This window comes from Pleurodeles waltl, chromosome 7, assembly GCF_031143425.1.
Source record: "Pleurodeles waltl isolate 20211129_DDA chromosome 7, aPleWal1.hap1.20221129, whole genome shotgun sequence".
Lineage (NCBI taxonomy): Eukaryota > Metazoa > Chordata > Amphibia > Caudata > Salamandridae > Pleurodeles > Pleurodeles waltl.
Window position 1 is genome coordinate 958,945,487 of NC_090446.1, and position 22,826 is coordinate 958,968,312.

A 22,826-nucleotide genomic window follows, 5' to 3' on the forward strand; every position below is an offset into this window, starting at 1 on the left:
ATCACCTACCCACTCGGAGAAGAAACAACACACGGCTTCACTTGCGAGTAAGGAATCGACACATCGCTCACTTTTCCGACGCACGTTCAACCATGCAGCTTTATTTTTGACACAAACCAAGTACTTTGTGTGACTACAACATTTCCATTGTTTTCTATGAAGTAAGATTCTATTATTTTATAAGCTTATAACTTCACTTGTGTATGTTGGATTTTTGTCATTTTGTTCTTGTTTAATTTAGATAAATATTGCCTATTTTTCTAAACTGGTGTGGTGTCCATTTTGTATAGTTTTCACTCTGTTACTGTGTGTTTTGGAACAAATACTTTACACATAGCCTTTGAGATAAGTCTGACTGCTTGTGCCAAGCTACCAAGGGGGAGAGCAGGGGTTATCTTAAGTGTGTATCTTCATTGCCCTGACTAAAGTGAGGTTCCCTGCTTGGACAGAGTGGACAGAGTGCAGACTGACTGTCTACCAGAGACTCCATTTCTAACAGATTTAAATTATTGGAATAAGCAATAGACTGTTTCGACAAGTTCTTAATCATCTAGGCACTTTGGTTGGAGAAGTATTCATATTTATATACTATATATATATTACTTATTTACACTTACCTATGCTTACACCTGCATTATTCATTAATGTTTTACATACACAATAATAATATTTTGGCAGAGGAAGTTAAATTATTGCATGAGATAATATCCGCTATATGATAACATTATCATCTTTGTGGGAATGCCTTGCATCTCACATAGCGCATGAGGCTCAAGGAGTGGAGGGCCTATTAGAGAACGCTTAACTTCGTTGCAAACATATGTTAAATTATTTACACATTTTCTTAATACTTATTTTCAGATACTGAAGACATATTGACATATTATTAGTGAAAAGAAGAGAGTAAGAATACGCTCATGTTGTTTCACCCCCAGTGCTATGCCATTCCTTAAGCAGCAGTATGATATTGAGTTACATACACATAAAGGTGAAAGGCATGCTGCTGCATTGAAGGCTAATACTGATATCACAGACAAATTGAGCAAAGCCCAGGCAGTAATTTAAATCGAACTACAGAGAAAAATTAGTCCAGAAGGGCTGAAAGTTGGTATTTGAAGTAAAACCACCCTAAGAAGGTGTGAGAAAGCAATTAGAGGGGACTGAATTAAATACAAGATTTTCGAGCAATGTGTAATCTTGGACATAACAGAAAACACCTTTAAATAAAGGAATGCAAAAGGCTGCATGAATGGATCAGATAAAAACATGTTGTTCCAAAGATCCTGATGCCAAGGAGCTAGTTGTTCAGAATACATTGACAGGGTTGTAAGTTATCACATGAGACATACAAATAACAAAAAAAAGTAGATGACAAAACTTGAAAATGTATGTTAGAGAATATGTAGTACATATATGCAGGTCAAAAATAAAAATCACGCCAGAACTTGCTTTTGCTGTTATTATTAGAATTTCAGCGTAGAGTTCTCATAGCAGGCTAATAACTGTCACCGTGTCTTTGAAGAATATTCAGCTGTATAGACTGCCACCTTAAAGTGATTGAGGGGTTTTGCGTGTCCGGTGATCTGGAGAACTATCCTAACTGGAACTTTGGGGGATATTTAAGGAAAGTGGAATTGCACCCAGTGCAGTGCAACTTTCCTTGCGCCCCTAAGCACCCCCCTCCCGCCACCATGCGTGCACCATATTTAAAATATGGCTCACCGTGGCGCAGGGTAGGGAGAATAGCGTAATTTCTTTTGACGCTATTGGTGTACTCTGCAGGAGTAGCGCCAAAATATTGGCACTACTCCTGCAGAGTACATAGGAGCACATTATAAATAATGGCATGCCCCCTTTTAATGCCTGCTCTGAGTTGGTGTTAAAAGTGACAAAAAAATGCCGCAAGGAAATCTGAGAGATTTCCTTGTGCCATTTTTTCACCCCCACCTGATAGGGGAATGACCCCCCTTGCATACATTATGCTTCGCACAGGAATAATGTGGTGCAGGGGTTTACAGAGTTGCGCCACTTTGTAAACATGGCTTGGGGAAAATGACACTTTAGTGTCGCCTTTGCGTAAAAAAAATGACGCTATGGCGGCACTACGGTGGCGCTAAGGGCTCTTAAATATGCCCTTTAGTCTCCTAGCAGAATCGTCCAGGCCAGACAGTTCAGACAGCAGAGACCAGACAAAGCATGATCCACTGGTCCTCAAAATATTTGTTACAGTAACAGCAGCAAGAACCACTAAAGCTTCTGGGCGCGAAGGACTTCAGGGGTCTCTGAATGAGGCATGCATGATTGATAAAAGTCAAAGCTGCAAAAAACATATTGCCAGCATGATGGAAGTTCTGCGTGTCAAGTGCAAGACTAGAATCAGATTCTGGATCATAAGAACTATGTATGACACAGGAAAGCTGGCTCAAGTAATATCTGAGATGAATTGCTACAACCTACATATCCTTAGGGTCAGTGAAAGTAGGTAGACCATCACAGGATAGACTTTATTATAGTCAGGAAGGGATGATAACCAACATCACAAAAGAGCTGCCATCATCCTGAACAAGGGGACAGAGAAATGCCTTATTGAGTAGAAGCCAGACATAAACAGACTCATGATAGCCACGTTAAAAGGCAGACAGATAAACATCACCATTATCCTGTGCTATGCTCCAACAAATGACACAGAGGAAACTTTCAGGGATAGTCTACCAACAGTCAACAGATGCAAGCTACGCTTCAAGCCATGCCAAACCACAACCTGAAGATTGTCATGGAGACTTGAATTCTTATATGGGAAATGACAACAAGAACCATGACAGAGTCATGGAAAAGGCAGATTGTGCAACAATGAATGACAATGGAAAAATACTGTTGGAACTTTGTGCCACAAATGATTTGGTCATATGAGGAAAACTCTTCCCCAAAAGTGATATTCACAAACTATCTTGATGCTCACCCACAGCAGAGACATCAAACGGATTGACCACCTGATGATAAGTGGCATCTGGAGACGCTCACTACAAGTTGTCAGAGTGAGAGGAGAGCGGACATTGGCAATGATCAGTATCTAGTGACTGGTCTTGTGAAGCTGAGTCTCAGAAAAATAGAACACAAAATACCAGGATGACAGCACTTCGATGTGGCAAAATTAAAGGACCCTAAGACTGAGAAGGCATTTGTCTTGCAAATCAAAAACAGGTTCCAACTCCTGTCAAACACTGAAGATCAGTCCGAGCCAGCTGAATGGGACCAGGTCTCATCAGCATATGACAAAACTGTGAAACATGCCTGTGGACCAAGACAAGGAGGAGAGAAGAATGGATAAGACACATGGCAAGCAACTGAAGGCACAAGGGCAGCAAAAAAGAAATTAATGAGGCCAAGTCTGAGAAGCTGCAAGAGAAGTACGAGCAACAGCACATAGAAGCAAACAGAGCATTCAAAAGAATGACAAGAGCAGGCAAGCAGATGTACATGGATAACCTTGCAAGCCATTCAGAAAAGGCAGCCAGTAGAGGAGAACAAAGAAAGGTCTTCAAAATCACACAGATATTCAGTGGTAAATCCTTTGCAACATTTAACATCTTTATCACGGACAAGTAAGGCAAACTACTCACAAAAGAGAGATAAAGCAGGAACCATGCTGGGCCGAGCACTTAAAAGAAATGTTGAACAGACCAATAACAACAAGTGAAGTGGACATCCAAGAAGGTGAGACAGACTTGGATGTGAACACCACCTCATCACAAAAAGAAATTGTCATTGCCATCCAGCCTCTCAAGAACGGAAAGGTTCCTACCAAAACGACCCTAAAGCAGAAATGTTCAAGGTAGACCCTAAAACATCAGCCAAGGTCCTCCAACCACTGTTTACATTGATTTGGAAGAGAAATAATTGACTGGAACCAAGGCATCATTGTCAAGATCCCAAAGAAGGGAGCATTAACCAACTGTAACAACTAGTGTAGAGTCACCCTTCTTTCAATCCTGAGTAAAATCCTTGCAAAATCATTATACAGTGTATTTCCGATGCAGTTGGCAAGCAGTTGAGAAAAGAGCAGGCTGGGTTCCGCAAAGACAGATGGTATGTTGATCAAATCCTTACTCTATACGACTCTATAGAGCAGCGTACAGAGTGGCAGAGACAACTATTCATCAGCTTCATTGATTTTGAGAAAGCCTTTGACAATATCCACCCTAACAACCTCTGACGTATACGAGACCCTATTGTGTAGCACAGCAGATAGTTCTCCTCATCAAAGGCTTCTATGATAATCTTACCACAAGGTGGGAGATAGTGAATATAGCTTTGAAGTCAAGACCAGTGGTCAACCTGGTCTTCAACCTGGTCATTGACTCTGTGATGTGGCGCACAACTGAACCACAGGCGTCAGATGGACCTTATTCTCTACAATGGAGGACATTGACTATGCAGATGACCTAGCCTTGCTTTGTGAAACAAACCAGTACATGCAGGGAAACATATTCCACCTGTACATCTGTGCACAGAAAGCAAGCCTGAAGCTCAACATGAAAAAATCTGAAAATCAGAAGTCATGCCACTCAAAATCCCAGACTGAACAAGGCCAGGAATGCCTTCACGATGCTCAAAAATGTGTGGTGGTCCTCTCAGTACAGCACCAACAAAAGGCTTTACCAGAGATGATTTCTGTCCACACTCTTGTATGGAACAAAATGCTGGTGGATGATGAAAAGCATCACCATCAAAACTGTCAGCCTTCCACACCAGTAGCCTGAGAAGAGTTGTGCACATTAGTGCATTGTCTGGCTGCGAACCATCTCCAAACAGGAGTTGTTCACTAGATACAAGCAAGAGACCTAGACTCCACCACCAGAACAGCTGTCCACCAGACCCCCGAAGGCAAACAGAAGAGAAGCAGGTCAAAGAACACCTGGAGGTGAATTGTTGAAACAGAAATGAATACCCTAAACCGCAGCTGGGGCAACGCACAGGCACTTGCCCAAGACAGACAGAAATGGTGGTCCTTCATTTCTGCCCTACATGCCAGCCAGCATTACGGGCAGTATGCTTGTCCGTGAGTAGAGGATTGGTTCTTTATGAGCCAAACAAAACCCTCAAAAGAAAATCAGCCATTGGCAAACCAGGTGGCCATGTCTAGGAGAGTGGTATTGGCTTTGTTAATGCTTTTTAGCCCATTTGTAAAGCAGTGCAGCTGCTGTGCAGCATGGCTCAAAGTTAAAAAGAAAAGTGTAGGAAGGTAGCCTCTTTCTAACATTGTTACCCCCACTTTTGGCCTGTTGTGAGTATATGTCAGATTGTTTTTACTGTCTCACTGGGATCGTGCTAGCCAGGACCCCAGTGCTCATAGTGAAAACCCTATTTGTCAGTGTGTTTTATATGTCTCACTGGGACCCTGCTAGCCAGGACCCGAGTGCTCATAGTCTGTGGCCTGAATGTGTATACCTGTGTAGTGCCTAACTGTGTCACTGAGGCTCTGCTAATTAGAACCTCAGTGCTTATGCTCTCTCTGCCTTTAAAAGTATCACTATAGGCTAGTGACCATTTTTACCAATTCTAATTAGCACACTGGAACACCCTTATAATTCCCTAGTATATGGTACCTAGGTACCCAGGGTATTGAGGTTCCAGGAGATCCCTATGGGCTGCAGCATTTCTTTTGCCACACATAGGGAGCTCAGACAAATCTTACACAGGACTGCCACTGCAGCCTGAGTGAAATAACGCACACGTTATTTCACAGCCATTTTACACTGCACTTAAATAACTTATAAGTCACCTATATGTCTAACCCTCACTTAGTGAAGGTTAGGTGCAAAGTTACTAAGTGTGAGGGCCCCCTTGCACTAGCAAAGGTGCCCCACATAGTTCAGGGCAATTTCCCCAGACTTTGTGAGTGCGGGGACACTATTACACGCGTGCAGTACACATAGGTCAATACCTATATGTAGCTTCACAATGGTACTCCGAATATGGCCATGTAACATGTCTAAAATCATGGCACTGTCCCCCTATGCCAAATCTGGTATTGGGGGGCAAATCCCATGCATCGCCGGGGCTCCTCAATGGACCCCGGGTACTGCCAAACCAGCTCTCTGGGGTTTTCTCTGCAGCTACCGCTGCTGCCACCCCACAGACAGGGTTCTGCCCTCCTAGGGTCTGGGCAGCCCAGTCCCAGGAAGGCAGAAAAAAGAATTTCCTCTGAAAGAGGGTGTTACACCCTCTCCCTTTGGAAATAGGTGTTAAGGGCTGGGGAGGAGTAGCCTCCCCCAGCATCTGGAATTGCTTTGAAGGGCACAGATGGTGCCCTCCTTGCATAAGCCAATCTACACCGGTTCAGGGAATCCAGTCCCTGCTCTGGCACAAAACTGAACAAAGGAAAGGGAGTGACCACTCCCCTGTCCATCACCACCCCAGGGGTGGTGCCCAGAGCTCTTCCAGTGTGTCTCAGACCACTCCCATCTTGAATCCAGAGGTGTAAGGGCACACTGGAGGTCTCTGAGTGGCCAGTGCCAGTAGGTGATCTCAGAGACCCCTCCTGATAGGTGCTTTCCTGACTAGGTGACCAATCCTCCTCTGAGGGCTATTTAGGGTCTCTCCTGTGGGCTTTTACTCAGATAACGACTTGCAAGAATTCACCAGAGTTCCTCTGCACCTCTCTCTTGGACTTCTGCCAAGGATTGACCGCTGACTGCTCCAGGACGCCTGCAAAACTGCAACAAAGTAGCAAGACTGTTTCCTGGTGGTGCATGCTTTGGGGGCTGCCTGCCTTCATCCTGCACTGGAAGCCACAAAGAAATTTCCCGTGGGTTGACGGAATCTTCCCCCTGCTCCAGCAGCCACCAAACTTCAGCAACACTGTTACTCTGGGACCCCTCTCATCCTGACGAGCATGGCCTCTGGAACACAGGTGGTGGACCCAAGTGACCCAGACTGTCCAGTGGTCCAACTGTCCAAATTTGGAGGAGGTAAGTCCTTGCCTCCCCTCTCTAGACAGTAATCCTGTGCACTGCGTGAACTGCAGCTGCTAAGGCTTCTGTGTACTTTTGCAAGGAATCCTTCATGCACAGCCTAGCCCAGGTCCCCAGCCCTCCGTCCTGCTTGGCTCAACTCCCTGAGTTGACCTCCGGCTTTGTGGGACCCTCTTTTGTAGTGTTGAGATGAACCTGTGTTCAAGGACTTCTGCGGGTGCTGCCTGCTTGTGCATGGCCTCTCTGTGTTGCTGAGGGCCCCCTCTGTCTCCTCTCCCAAGTGGCGACATCCTGGTCCTTCCTTGGCCCGGGCAACACCCTTTTTCTTCATCCGCGACCTTTGCAGCTAGCAAGGCTTGCTTGCGTTTTTTCTCCCAAGAAACAACTCTGAATCCTCCAGCACTCTGTGGGACATCTTGTGCACAAAGAAGAAGTTCCTAGCATCTTCCGTTGTTACAGAATCTTCAGCTTCTTCCATCCGGAGGCAGCCATTTTGCACCTTCTTCCGGGGTTTAGTGGGCTCCTGCCCCCCCAGGACACTTTCACGACTCTTGGACTTGGTCCCCTTCCTTTGCAGGTCCTCAGGTCCAGGAATCCGTCTTCAGTGCGTTGCAGTCTGTTGTGGTTTTTGCAGAATCCTCTATCATGAGTTTAGTGTGTTTCTGGGGAAGTAGTAGCACTTTACTCCTACTTTTCAGGGTCTTGGCGTGGGGTATCTTGGACACCCTTAGTGTTTTCTTACACTCCCTGCAACCCTCTACACACTACACTAGCCTAGGGGTCCATTCGTGGTTCGCATTCCACTTTCTTAGTAAATGGTTTGTGTTGCCCCTAGGCCTATTGCATCCTATTGTATTCTACAGTGTTTGCACTACTTTCTGACTGTTTTACTTACCTGATTTTGGTTTTGTGTATTCTACTTACCTCCTAAGGGACTATATCCTCTGATATATTTTTGGCACATTGTCACTAAAATAAAGTACCTTTATTTTTAGTAACCCTGAGTATTGTGTTTCTTATGGTACAGTACCTATATGATATAAGTGGTATAGTAGGAGATTTTCTTGTCTCCTAGTTCAGCCTAAGCTGCTCTGCTATAGCTACCTCTACCAGCATAAGCTGCTAGAACACTACTAATAAGGGATAACTGGACCTGGCACAAGGTGTAAGTACCATCAGGTACCCACTATAAGCCAGGCCAGCCTCCTACAAAAAGTCATAGCACTTTTTTTACATTCAGCAGTGAAAACATTGACAAAACCAATTGCTCTCTCGTAGGCGAGACCTTTTGGCTTTGCTAGTGCTTTGTTTTACTACATAGTTTAAAGCATAATTATAAAAAGGAAACACTTTACATTGTATTCCAGAGCAGACAGAATTACCTTCGAATCTCCCCTTCTGGTCTTCAAAGTCCATGTACCTTTATCATTGTCTCAGCTGATACCAGCCACTGATGGTTTCAAAGCATCGTAAGACCAGAGCTAGGAGGGTGTGGGCAGATTTTCTCTGTCTTTCCTAGACTGTGTATTTCCTTACCAGCCTATCTTCTATTACTGCTATTATACCCTCCCATAAGGCATTAAAAACCTGGCTATTTGCCCAGGCCATTGTCTGGTCTCCACTTTCCATTATATTTTTTTCTTCGGCACTGGGGCACCTTCTAGGTACTCGAGTGCTTAATAAAACCAAACAGTCATACATACATGCATACACCCTTGATGAAGATAGTTTTACCAAACCATTCTCAAACAAATCAGTGGTGCTTCCTCCTCTCAGGAGAAAGGGTATAGTCAAGAATTGCAAATTCCAGAGACCATAACATGAATTCCCCCTTCTGAACGAATGGATTTACAATAGACAATAACTTAGGGTTGCAGCAGCTACAAAAAGTAGAGGCTGAGCCCAACAGGCAAATTATTAAATAGCTATTTGCATATAGCATATACCACTAGAATAATTCAAGTGCTTGGTCAGCTGTGATCTGCAATGCAAAGTTAGACAGTGTCTCCCATATACATAAAGTTGAACAAAGAGAAGCAAACTACACGTGTGTAAGTGTTATCTGGAGGTGAAGAGGAATATGCCATCTGCAAAGGGTTGAGCACAGAAAGTCTGAGGAAAAAGGGGTGGCGATAAGGTAGTCCAAGTCAACATTGGAAGCATTAACATTGCTATGAAAGGGGGAAGATTAAGGAATGAAGGTGCTTTGCGTCTCCAGACATAAATGAATCCTGCTTTAATAAGTCAGGCTCAGGAGAAAAATGTTACAACAACCTTTCAGAGAAGGTTAGATATATTGTGCAATTAAGATATGCTCTGCAGCTTGTGCAAGGCACGAGGCTGTGCAAGGCACGAGGCTGCGCCAGCCAGGCTCCTTGCCTCTGCTTTGGTGACCTGCTTTGGGGACCTGATAAATTCCCCTTGTGCAGCATACAGACCATCTACCAAGTTTGGGATCCTTCAGATTATGCGTAAAAGGGCTGTCCTAGGCCTGGCACACAACAGGTTAAGGCTCTTATTGTTTAAATGATGCATACACTTGGAATCACAAGTTTAAGCCTTCTGCCCTGGATTTGGAGCAATAATGTATAACGTTGTTTCTCTCTAAAGCCTAAATTCTCCGACTGCTGTCTAACTCAGAAAGCCTTCTATCGCTATACTTCATGAAAAACTAACACTGACTTACTCTCGCTTGATTCCACATTTCTTTCTTCAGAGAGACCCTCTTCTAACTTTCCATCCTCTGCATACCTTGTATTTTTGAGAATAGCTTCCTCTTAGTTTCATCCCCGTCTGCCTCAATCCTACTTATTGTAATTCTGCAATTGACTGATACCTCATTTCAGGAGCAGCTTGCGGTGCATGGTGGGGGCGGCGTGGGGGAGAAAAATTAATAATAAGACACAAAAAAAAACTTACCTGAAGCTGCCGCCGTCACCACCACGCAGCTCCTCTTTCATTCACCGCAGGCACAGGCTCCCAGCCTGCCCTGCGGCCAATCTGAACTCTGCTGTCATGCTGCTGGCAACACAACAGCAGCGTTCTGTTTTGTCGGAGCGCCTAGCAAGGGCACTCCCAGGCAGACTGGGAGAGTCTGCCTGCTCTCTACAGCCCGGGCACTGTGGTGCCAGCTTGGACAGAGCTTAGTGCACATGTATGTTTGGCCGGCCTGAGACAGCCAGCCAAACATACATGCGTACTGAGGGGGAGTGCTGAGCACTCCCTCTCTGTGTTCGCCAGCTTCGTGGCCAGCCTCTTCTACAATACAACGTTAATAAACGTAGTTTATTATTGTTGTATTGCTGAAGTTTGGCAGCTGCTGCTGCAGGCAGGGGGCGACGCTCCTCCACCCTAGCAGAGGAGCCACCACTGCCTCATTTCATAGATCACAACCTCTCTTCTTTAAATCCCTGCCCCATGTAATGTAACATTACCTAACCTCCACCTCCAGCCTATCTCACCAACCATTCACCCAAAACCACATAGTCCCCACTAATGATCACACCTACCTAGTACTAATTTATCACAAAGTAAATGGAATAAATGCATGTGTAATTTTTGACAGTACATTACTAAACACAATAAACACCAACAACCACGGGCCTAACCACTAACTTTGGGTTCTGAAGTAGCGTGCTACTCGCCATATTGAGCTTTAGAGCCTTGTCGGGGATAGTAATTGCTATATAAATCCAATTACAAATAAAAAGGATACCTTTAGAGTTTCTCTGCATCTCTTGTGACACCAAAAGCAGAGGCAGCAGCAACCAGACGCACAGACCGACACCGCAGGTGCTCCCTTCTGAAGAAGCAGCAAGTTCTATACACAAGCGGAGCGATGGGGCAGGCAGAAATGGGTGAGCCAAAGATTGAACAGGAAAAGGCAAACCAAGCATTGGCTCTGGCTCTATGAGTCTGTATACATTCCAAGCTCTGAAAATATTCTGAATGCCAATAATGCAGCAAACATTAAAGTAGCTCCTGCACTTATAGGTGTATGTTAAGGGAATCTTCAAAATTCAAGAGTGTGTATTTCTTTCAACACCTCATACCCGTTCCACCTTAATACATCAGCTTATATGAAAAGTATGAGTTAAAAGTGAGTTTTTAAACATGAGAAGCATTTGAAATATATTGTTAGTGAACAAAGAGGCAAACCCAGATTCCCATCATAGATGGAGCAACATTATAGATCATCAAATCAAACACAAATGAGGTTCTTTGTGCAGTGCACATCCAGAGCCCATGCATTTGAATGTCCTCTCCTATGTGACAGTGGACAAAAAGGATGCCGATGGAATAAGGCACTTGCCTAGTATCACACAATTTGGTCAAACAGGGAGGTTGGCCACGTTCACAGCAAATTAATTATGACAGAGAAAGCAAGAACAAGTCACATTATTAATCCCCTTTTTAAGTTTAAGTTTCGCCTGCACAGCGCTAGCACAATTCCCTGGAATTAAAAGAAACCTTAGAAGGGGCTTAAAGCCCGCCCATTACTTACCTTTTTTTACCATTGTTTGGCTGCCACATCACTATCGTTTCCTGTCTTCCTATTGGTTAATGGCTCCTTGTGGCCTCCGACATCCTCCTGGGATTCGGAGTATTAGTCCATGCCATGGAGCTTGGACAGAGTACTGCTCTCTGTGGCCGGTGGCCTTCCACTGGCTGCAGGTACTGTTTAAAAAAAAATGACATGCACTTTCAGAGATTACATGTGTCCGCAGTCCACTCCACACATAAAAAACCAAAAGCGATATGACGTGATCACCCTCATAGCCCTTTTTTTTTTTTTCTACTTTAAACCATTTTGCATAGCAGCTTGAGCTGCGGTGCACTGAGTAAAAAACAGTGACAAAGCCAATAGATCGCGCATAGGCGGAACCTATTGGCTTTGCCATTGTTTGTTTTGATTCATTGCAAAGGGGCCAGCTTCTTAGCAAGTCAAGCTTCGACTCTGCACGCATATTGGGTTTTGGGGGGCAACCAACTCCCGGAAAGAGCATATGCCAGTCTGCATGATCCTGACGGGTGGTTGGAGCTCTACATGGCCATGCGTGGCCTCCCTTCCCTGAATCCAAGTGGCACCCGCACCCCTGGGTAACTAGGCAGGAGATACACCTAATATTCTCACCGAGGTCGAATTTTCTCCTTCTAAATAAAGCCAAAACTACCAACTAAATTCTTTTTTAATACCGACACGGTGAACGCATGTAAGTGAAACAGGGGATGTGCAGGCGGGCAATGGATCTAACTGGCTTTCCTGAAGAGTAACAACAGGTCCTCATTGGCACATCAGAGCTTGGGCCCATGATATTATCATCCATCTGCCTGTGCTCTCAAGCGTGGACTGGCAGGCCAGTCAGGGATGAGTATCTGGGGGATAAAAGAAAGCATCACTTACAGATCCCTGTCTCTCTGAAACCTAGAGAGTCAAAAGGTACTGCTATTTCAGTCAGTAGTGCACCGAAGGGCAACATGCATGTAACTGCTACAGTGCTGGAGGCCGACCAATGCAAGAGGAAACCACTAAGTCTGTGTGAAGCAGCACAGCTACAAAAATATGCTCTTGCACAGAGTGCTTCTTTAAAAAGAAAAAAGTAGCTCCACCGAGAAAGTAGTGGAGGGACACTCCAAAAGCAGTAGGTTCTTGGTCCATGCTCCAAAGAAAAGATAAACACATGAAGAGAGACAGGAAGCCACATGCACTAACCAATGTAAAACAAGGAAATGAGAGTGAGAGCCAGCAAATGCGAAGTAATGGGCGGGCTCTATGTCCCCTTTAAGATTTTTATTTCTGAACAATAGAGAGTCTCAAGCAACATAGCATGCACTGTCTCAGACAAGACATAAAAAGTAGGCCTATTAGAACTTGGGCCCATATTTATACTTTTTGACGCTAAACTGCGCTAACGCAGTTTAGCGTCAAAAAGTTTTGCGCCGGCTAACGCCATTCTGAAGCGCCATGCGGGCGCCGTATTTATTGAATGGCGTTAGCCGGCGCAAGCAGACCGGCGCTGCCTGGTGTGCGCGAGAAAAACCACGTACACCAGGCAGCGCCGGCGTAGGGGGAAAATGGCGCATGGGCGTCTTAAAATGGGGCAAGTCAGGTTACGTCGAAAAAATCGTCGTAACCCGACTTGCGCCATTTATTTTCGACGCCCATCCCCCATCAACATGACTCCTATCATTGTAAAGATAGGAGTCATGCCCCCTTGCCCAATGGCCATGCCCAGGGGACTTCTGTCCCCTGGGCATGGTCATTGGGCATAGTGGCATGTAGGGGGGCACAAATCAGGCCCCCCTATGCCAAAAAAAATTATTAAAAAAAAAATAAAAAAATACTTACCTGAATGTCCCTGGGGTGGGTCCCTCCAGCCTTGGGTGTCCTCCTGGGGTGGGCAAGGGTGGCAGGGGGGGTCCCTGGGGGCAGGGGAGGGCACTCTGGGCTCATTTTGAGCCCACTTGTCCCTTAACGCCATGCCTGACCCAGGCGTTAAAAAGCGGCGCAAATGCGCCGTTTTTAGCCACGCCCACTCCCGGGCGTCTCTTTTGCCCGGGAGTATAAATACCACGTAAAGGCCTGGGAGTCATTTTTTAGACGGGAACGCCTCCCTTGCATATCATTAACGCAAGGAAGGGGTTCACGCTAAAAAATGACGCACATTCCGGGAACTTTGGCGCTATTCGCCTCTAACGCCATAGTATAAATATGGCGTTAGTTGGCGTTAGTTTAGCGTCGAATTTGCGTCGAAAAAAACGACGCAAATTCGGCGCAACCAGAGTATAAATACGGCCCTTGGTGTGGGATTTCAATCCATCACTATCATCCTTCGGTGGAAAGGGTCACTCAGTTTTTTCCATATAGTCTAGGAAGGGAAGAGGTAAAGAGAAACAATATAATTAGTATAGGAGAATAAAAGAAAACAAAGACAATATGCCACTGTCCCAGATGGAGTAAACCACAAAGAATGCAACAATTATCAGGAGTAACCATGTAGCTGATTACTAATGAAAACAGATATTTCTGGATAAGAAAACGTCACCAACGTTTGTGAAATGCTTATTTACTTGTAACCTTACTTTGTCCTGGTAAGGAAATGGACTCGCTAATTCAGGGAGTTTTTGTAAGTGGTTGCTGGATATGACAAAGGGATCCAGGTTGCTAAAATTACCTTAAGGTAAGCCCAAATAATTTTCTTTTATTAAGGTTACACTGGATAATATGAAAAAAACGAGAGTGGATGTGTGATGAGTGTTTAATACCCATACATCCCTGGAAGTGCCAACATGTCTCATCCTGTTCTAAAGCCCTGGTGAGCCGAAGTCATTCATCAGGACTAATGCAGATCCCCATTTAAATACTACATCTGCGCATTCATACTTGTCACTTCTAAAGGAGAAATAGTTACATACCAATTTAGTTGAATCCAAGGACCCTAACTAGGGAATATCAGATCTTCACATACATAACACGGGAGACACATATTCATCAAGTGGTTGTCACAGGTCAAGACAGTGAGCAAATGAGGTACTAAATATGAACAGTATTAGTATCAGGGTAGTCTTATCTCACCAGGACAGGGTATGGTTACCAATGATGACGCATACCATAAATGAATGGGTGAGGTTTCCTTAACCAATAACATGTATTTCTGTTATTAATCAGATACATGGTTACTGCTGATAATATTTGCATTTAAAAACAAAAATTCACTAGAAGGGAGGTCATGCAATGATTTCTCCTTTTTCCTCACACTCTCCATTTGACGTCCACTGTCTCTGGTGGAATCACCGGTGCCTCTGGAGGTCTGATGGGCTGGGTCAAAACAACAATGAATAGTGAAAAACATCATCTTGTACTAAGGGGAACATCTTATCTGGAGTGCACAGGGAGCAGAAGGCTATTTCGTTTTTGAAGTCCCACATAACTAGTGTTCCTGGGCTCAGACTCCATTCTCTGGGGATGTTCTCCTCTTTCTGCTTCTTTGTGTTAGCGCTGTCACTTTCATGTGCTTTCTTGGATCACTGGAAAGATTCTCTAGTGGAAAGGTCACAGCTTGCAAGACCCTCTAGCGGGCAGAGGTCCACATCTCTCTTAACGGTTCCTGCTCAAGGGCTCTTTTCTGGTGCTCTTCTTTGGGACTCTTTTTTGTCCTCCTCCTACCTCGCACCTTTATAATGTCACTCTTCCTTTTTACACAGCGTCTGTTTCACTGGATGCATACACAGACGCTCATGTTCTTCTACATCTGCCTGAAATTGTAAGTTATACAGAAGTTGCTTTGGCTGTCTTTCTGTTCCTTCCTCCTGAGCCATAAGAAACAACGAGGAACGGAATGAGTGGGGTGGTGACAGTGGAAGAAACTTGCAACACAAAAAACAGCATCGGTTTGGTATTTCCCTTCACTGTGGATCCATGGAAGAAAAGGTTGCAAGATCAAAATGTCTCCAAGGATATGATGGCTGCTATTGCTGTTTCTAGACAGCCATACCAAATGTGCAAGTTCTGAAGTCCAGACGAAGACTTCAATTTATCTAATTCTTGCACTCTCAAAATCCACACAAACCGCTGCTACTGTAGAATCTTGGACTGAATCAACAAGAAACTGCTTGTGTGTCTCCTTTCACAGCTGCATACAGAGTAAATCATGGCGATTGAGAGCTCTAGGATGAGGAAGATTGAAGTCTTCGCCTGGTGACTACTCTTAGAGCCCACACATTCTTTGTACTCATTTGGGTCTGCGGGATCCCATTGGGGATATAAACCCACATGTCACTCTATTTCTGTAACATGACAACTGACCTAACCTCAGTCTCATGTATTCTGAAAGCCTTTGGAGACGCCTTAGTCTATGGGTTAATCATACCAAATCCTCTGTTTTTCCCTTTAGACGGGCCATACCATCATCACCAGTCCTATGGGGGTCCAGGAAAATCTAATGGGCACCGCACACTTTTTGATATTTAGGTATACACATGGATCATTTCCATACAGACTTTTTAGATGGTAATCTGGGCAAAACAATAAATGTCTTTATACTCTCAAATGGCTTTTTGGTCTACCTTGCCCCTCACGATAACGGTTCGTATAGCAGTAGCAAAGACAGTGATGCTTTCCCATCTGTTATATAATTTTGTGAACCTGCTGGTCATTATTCCTAAGTTATATTTCCAGCCTCTTGGTGCCCTCCTGGTCAAGCTCACATGGGGATGTGGATGGCTGAGAGTTAGCTTTACAAAACTCAGACTTTCCACCACTAGACGAGACATGGGAGCCCCACATTTTAAGGGATATTAGTATGCAGGGCAGCTCCAGTGGTCAGCTTATTGGCTAGTAGGACACCAGCGGGAGCAGAGCCAGGTTTTGGGCAGTGCAAGCGGTGCGGACGCACTGGGAGTTGCCCTCAGGGGGGCGCAGTGTTTAGCAATAATGTCTGAAACTTGTGATTTAAAAGCACCTGCTGAAAAGTTCCTTGTTAGTCCAGCCTTCAGGAAACAATTAACATGTCAATATACCTCTTGTAATTAATGTTCCTGCTAGGGAGAGGGATGGGAGTTTTGGCTAGTGGCAGCTTTGACTCAACATAAAGTAGCATAGAGGATTAATATGCCTGCTGCAAAAAATAGAACCATGGGGCATATTTAAGAAAAGTAGCGCTGCACACAGTTCAGCGCCACTTTTCTTGCATCCCTTAGCGCCCCCCTAAGGCCACCATGTGTGCGTCATATTTTAAAAAATGGCACACCATTGCAGTAGTTAGGGGGCTAGCATCAGAATTTTTTATGCCAGTCCAGCGCTTTGCAGGATTAGCATCAACATTTTTTACGCTAATCTTGCAATACACCCAAAGGCCCATTGTAACCAATGGAAGCCTCCTTTTAAGGCCTGCTCTGAGCAGGGATTAAAAGTGTCAGGAAAAACATTTTGATGTAAAGGGGGAAGGCCCCCTTTGCTTACAATATGCCTGTCTCAGTCATAATGTAGCACAAAGGGTTACAAAGTGGTGCAATGCATGCATTGCGCCACTTTGTAAAAATGACACTAATGTGGCGTTAGATTGACACCAGTGGCTCTTACATATGCCCCTATGGTGCATATTTGAAAAAAGTGGCACTGTACACAGTGCTGCCGCACGTTTCATGCGCCCCATAGCGTCCCCCTAATGTGACCATGGGTGCGCTGTATTTAAAATAGGGCGCACCATGGCAGTAGTTAGGGGACTATCGTCAGAAATTTTGACGCTAGACCGGCGCTTTGCAGGATTAGCGTAAATTTTGTTTTATGCTAATCCTGCAAAGCACCCAGAGGCCCATTGTAACCAACGGAAGCCTCCTTTTAACACTTGCTCAGAGCAGGTGTTAAAAGTGCCTGAAAAAAATGACGCTAATTAATCTGCCAGATTTCTTTGTGCCATTTTTTGGCCCCCCTCCTAATGAGGTAATGCCGCCTTTGCATATATTATGCCTGACGCAGGCAAAATGTAGTGCACAGGGATACAAAGTGGCGTAATGCATGCATTGCGCCACTTTGTAAATATGGCATGGTGTTTTTGGGCCTTCTAATGCCACATAAGTGTCACAATAATGACGTTAATGTGGAGTTAGAATGGCGCTAGGGGTCTTTAATATGTCCCTATATTGTATGTGGATAGCTGAGTGAATTAGTAAAGCCAGCTTTTACAAGTGCTATAAAACACATGAATGTATGTGAAAGGGGAGCGATGGAGTCATCTCTGCCGGTTGGTAGTGAGTGAAACCGAGGAGGAGGTCATGGGGTGGGGTGCGCCAAAATAAACTGTCGCACAGGGCGCCACCAGTCCTAAAGCCATCCCTGAGCGGGAGGAAACCCAATTTAGTGTGGCCCAGATCTGAGAGGGGAACTGCACAAATTATTGTTCTTGATTGCCAAGCCCCCTAGCTGTTCTCCCCTATTACTGAGGACCGCATTAAAAGTTTTGTAGCAGTGCATTCTGTATACTCATCGAACAATAACATACACACCTGCTACCCCAATGCTGGGTTTCCGTACTCCAGGAGGCCCGCTTACACCTGTGAGATCAGAGAAGGGACACATTGCTATGATGCTGGGGGCTCTTCTATCCGTCCATAACAAAGGATCACAAGAGGGTCAGTTTCTACTGCATGGCAGGCTCATACACACAGTACGCCAGCTCTGGAGAGCTGACCTAGGGGCAGTGCTTTAAATGGGCTGGTACTCTCCAGTACTGAGTACCGGCACTTTTTTATTTTGAGAGGGAGAGTACCGGCATATCTCAAGAAAAACGTAATACTTTTAATTGGAGAGTACCGGCACTTCTCAGAAACAAGCAGGTACTCTGGTACAGAGTACCTGCACTTCTATTTTTCCATTTAAAGCACTGCCTAGGGGAATACCCCACGCATACAATAATTCAAACTCTGCATACCATAGGGTGCAGGCGTAGACTAATCAGCTGATTTTATAAATCAGTGTTAGATGACATTAGGGTATCCTATCCCTATGGGCATCCCTAACACTTAAGAACTGGTGGGAGCAGAGATCACAGAGGCTAGGCAATAGAGAAAGAATGGTGGCGTGTCCTGGAGTAGGCACAGAAGATTTCCTATGATACACGTCTCAAATTTACCAGATTTACCATTCTACATAGGGCTGACCTTAACCCCACCAAGTTTTACACGATTTTTGTCTCAGTCACAGATATTCGCTATATAAATACTATTACAATTACAATTTGTCCTAGATGCCGGCATACTCCACTGGATTTTCTTCAAATATTCTGCCGGTGTGCTTCCCTTTGATCCGTGGACATCATGGGCCAGATGTAGCAAAGTGTTTGCGCCTCGCAAACGGCGAAAATCGCCGTTTGCGAGGCGCAAAAGCCACTTTGCCATTCAGAAATGCATTTTGCGAGTCGGCTCCGACTCGCAAAATGCATTTCTGACTCGCAAATAGGAAGGGGTGTTCCCTTCCTATTTGCGACTCGCAGTGGGATGCAATTCCATTTGCGAAAATGGAGTCGCAGTTACCATCCACTTCAAGTGGATGGTAACCCACTCGCAAATTGGAAGGGGTCCCCATGGGACCCCTTCCAGTTTGTGACTGGACCCCAAATTATTTTTTCAGGGCAGGGAGTGGTCCAAGGGACCACTCCCTGCCCTGAAAAAAACCCGAAACTAAAGGTTTCGTTTTTTTTGAAGTGCAGCTCGTTTTCCTGTTAGGAAAACGGGCTACACTTAAAAACAAAACAAAACTGCTTTATTGAAAAGCAGGTCGCGAACATGGAGGTCTGCTGACGACAGCAGGACTCCATGTTAGCGAGTGCCTATACTCGCAATGGGGCCGCAATTTGCGACCCACCTCATGAATATTCATGAGGTGGGTCATTGCGACCCCATTGCGAGTCGCAGTCGGTGTCTGAGACACCGTACTGCATAGCAATTTGCGACTTGCAAATTGCGAGTCGCAAGGACTCGCAATTTGCAAGTCGCAAATTGCCGACTTGCTACATCTGGCCCCAAGTCACAGAAAAGCCAGGGGTAGTGGAAGTGACATCACATGCCCTTTGACTTCCACTTTCACACACACACATATTTACACATACACACAAATTTACATTTACATAGACTCTACGCACCCAGCATACATTTAAAAGCATTTTTTAGTTAAGCTGCAGTGGAAAGGGCATATTCTATCTAATTGTACTCTATTTTTGTTACAATATTAGTGAATAATGTAGTTTTATTCACTATTAGTGCAATAAAAATTGTCAGAAAACAAAGAGAGTGGAGCCCCAACTCCTAAGGAAGAGCTGCCACGGTGCTACTGGCACTGAACTTGCGACCTTTGAGATGAGGAGTCGCAAATGCAGTACCAGGGGACGCAACTGCTACCCCTGGTGACCCCTAAATGACATCCATGCTCTGAGCCTTCTGGGAAGTGCTAGCGCATCTGACCTTAATAAGTAAGCTTACAAGGGGACGCGAATAGGTCACTGAAACCTTTGACTCTCAATTAAGATGATCCCACCATAATTCTAGTACATGCAGATCAATAACCAATACACAATATCAATAATCAACAATAATCAATAACATTACCAATCAATAGAGTCAGTAATTGTCATGCACCATGACCTTTCAGTCATGAATAACCACACCTTTTAGTAAAAGGATATTTATTTCCTTATATTAACAATGCTAACGTCATGTAAATTAGTCTAAAAATTTAAATGATATGCATACAGAAACAACACTGGCTGTCTAAAGCGACGGAAAAACGAAATCTAATCAAAGCTTGAACTATTACACATTCTAAGGTTACAGTGCAAATTAAGAACAAGAACAATTTCACTACAAGATCACATACAAGTAGATTCAGGCAAGAAACTTATTAAGCATTATTCCCTATTGGCAGATTTCCATTAGTGAGGATCCTTAACTAACACCAGATTAGCATCAGCATGTTGGGCTTCATGCAAAACAATTTAGTAACACGAATTTGGAAAAACATCTAGCTAAGGCTGTCGCAAAACAGTGTGGTTGGTACCTAGAAAGAAAAAGCAAATAGGCATAACAGAATAACAGACAAATAGGTACAATTTATACCTCTCCTTAATTGGATCGGCAAGACAAGATAGTCTTCGTCATCAGGACATCAGTCGATCAGCAAGGCATCAGGATTCAGCACCAAAGTTTAGAAAAGGCAAAGTCTTTAAGCAATAAAGTTAAGCACGTCTTTTGTCAAGACACACAAGAAAATATTTACCTTTCGTCCAGCAAGAAAATGGGCAATGGGGATGTCTTCCCTCGGTGCAGTCTCGTTAAGTTAAATTCACTAAAACTATTTCCCAAATCCCTATTGGTCAAGGGATCACATGTTCACACTTTGTCCAATAAAACTAAGACTCCAAATCTATGAATTCTACCATTACTCCATTCACATGTTGCTGATTGGCATTACTGCAATCTCCTCATCATCCGGCTCGTCAGGTAACAATATTGTTGCAGCTTGTACTCCAGTCAGTGTCTCCATTTTTCTCCTCCTGAGAAAGTCAGTCTTACACACATTACATACATAGAGCCTCATTACAACCCTGGCGGTCGGTGTTAAAGCGCCATTAATACTGCCAACAGGCCGGCGGTAAAAGAATTGGTAGTAACGGCTGCTGGGCTGGAGACTTCGGTCTCCAGCCCGGCGGTCATCACATTTCCACCCTCGGGATTACGACCCGGCCTACCGCCATGGTTTTCGTGCCAAACATACCATCACGAAAACCATGGCGGTAGGCACTATCAGTGCCAGGGAATCCCTTCCCTGGAACTGATAGGGGTCTCCCCTGCCCCCTCTCCCTCCCCAGAGCTCTCCCTCACCCTCCCTGTTCCCCTCCTGCCCCTGCACATATGCACACCCACACGTGCACCCATATACACACATGCACACACGCATACCCACCACCACCCACGCATGCACACATACATACCCACACACCACAAGACACACCAACATACCTTGTCACACGCATGCATTCACAACACACAACACTCACAATCACTCATTCACACACGCATTCAACGTGACTCACACCCGCATGCACACATTCCAAAACATACACATACACCCCCACATACACACAACAGCCCCCACTCCCTTCTCCTGTCGGAGAACCCGACTTACCTGCTTGCAGGGGGTCCTCCGGCTGGAGAAGGTCCGTGGCGCTGCTGTCAGCAGCAGCGTCCGCAAGCAACACACCGCCAGGCCGTATCATTGGTCATGATACGGTCGGTGGTGTTTTGCTGGCGTGACGGTCCTGCTGTCAGCAGCGCCACCTTACCGCCGTCCGCCGTCTGCCGCCATGACCGTCGGCGGTGTTTGCCAGAATTCTGGCAGAATACCGTTGGCGGTCATGATACGCGTAGACAGCTGGTATCCATGGCGGCGGCATGCTGGCGGCCGTCGCCATGGCGGTAGGCGGTAGTTACCGCCAATGTTGTAATGAGGGCCATAGAGTTACATTTAGCAAGAACAGCATCTTCTAGCAGTCGGTTCTCATGAGTAATGATTCTCAGCTGTGAGCACATTTACACAATAAAATGGAAAATCACAGTTTAACTCTCTAGGACAGCCATTTATTAAATGTTAAAAAATACAGCTTGACATGAGGCCTGGCAACTAGGCCAAGACCTTTGCTAAGTTAAGGCCTACAATTAATAAAACTAACACACAGTGCATAACCTTTAAAATAACATATTACTATGTTAGTCAAACATATGCTCAACATTTCATAGTATTCAACTCTTAATAAGTATACTTTGTGAACATTGGTGGCCACTCATTTTCAAATGCGTGCATTATTTTTCTACGTTATTATATTTTCTACACAAATCCATTAATCAGAATACATGAATGCTCATTAATACATTTTATCAAAACACCTGCAATAGCAATTCCTCCTCTGATGACTAAATGTGTCATCACATTAACTTTCAGTCACAAATTTTTGCATCAGCTAAAATTCTATCAATTCAATCCCTTCATACCTTTGTTCCCTTTTTGAATTTTCCCTGTACAATTGTTCCCTTTTCTTTTCTTCCCTCCTCTGATTATCCTTCGATCTTTTTAATTTAATACTTTTGCATAATTTACACAATCCCCATATTCCAATTAGGCAAACCCAAATTCCCCTGCAGTATTTTCAATAGAATCCCATTCCAAATGTTGCTGAGCCAATTTCCCACTGAAGCAAACCTTTTACCAATCTCCTGGCTCTTTTAATTCTTTCAAATAAGCAATTTCATTAGTCAGATTAGTAATAAAGGCCCTCATTCTGTACTTGGTGTGATAGCCCGCCA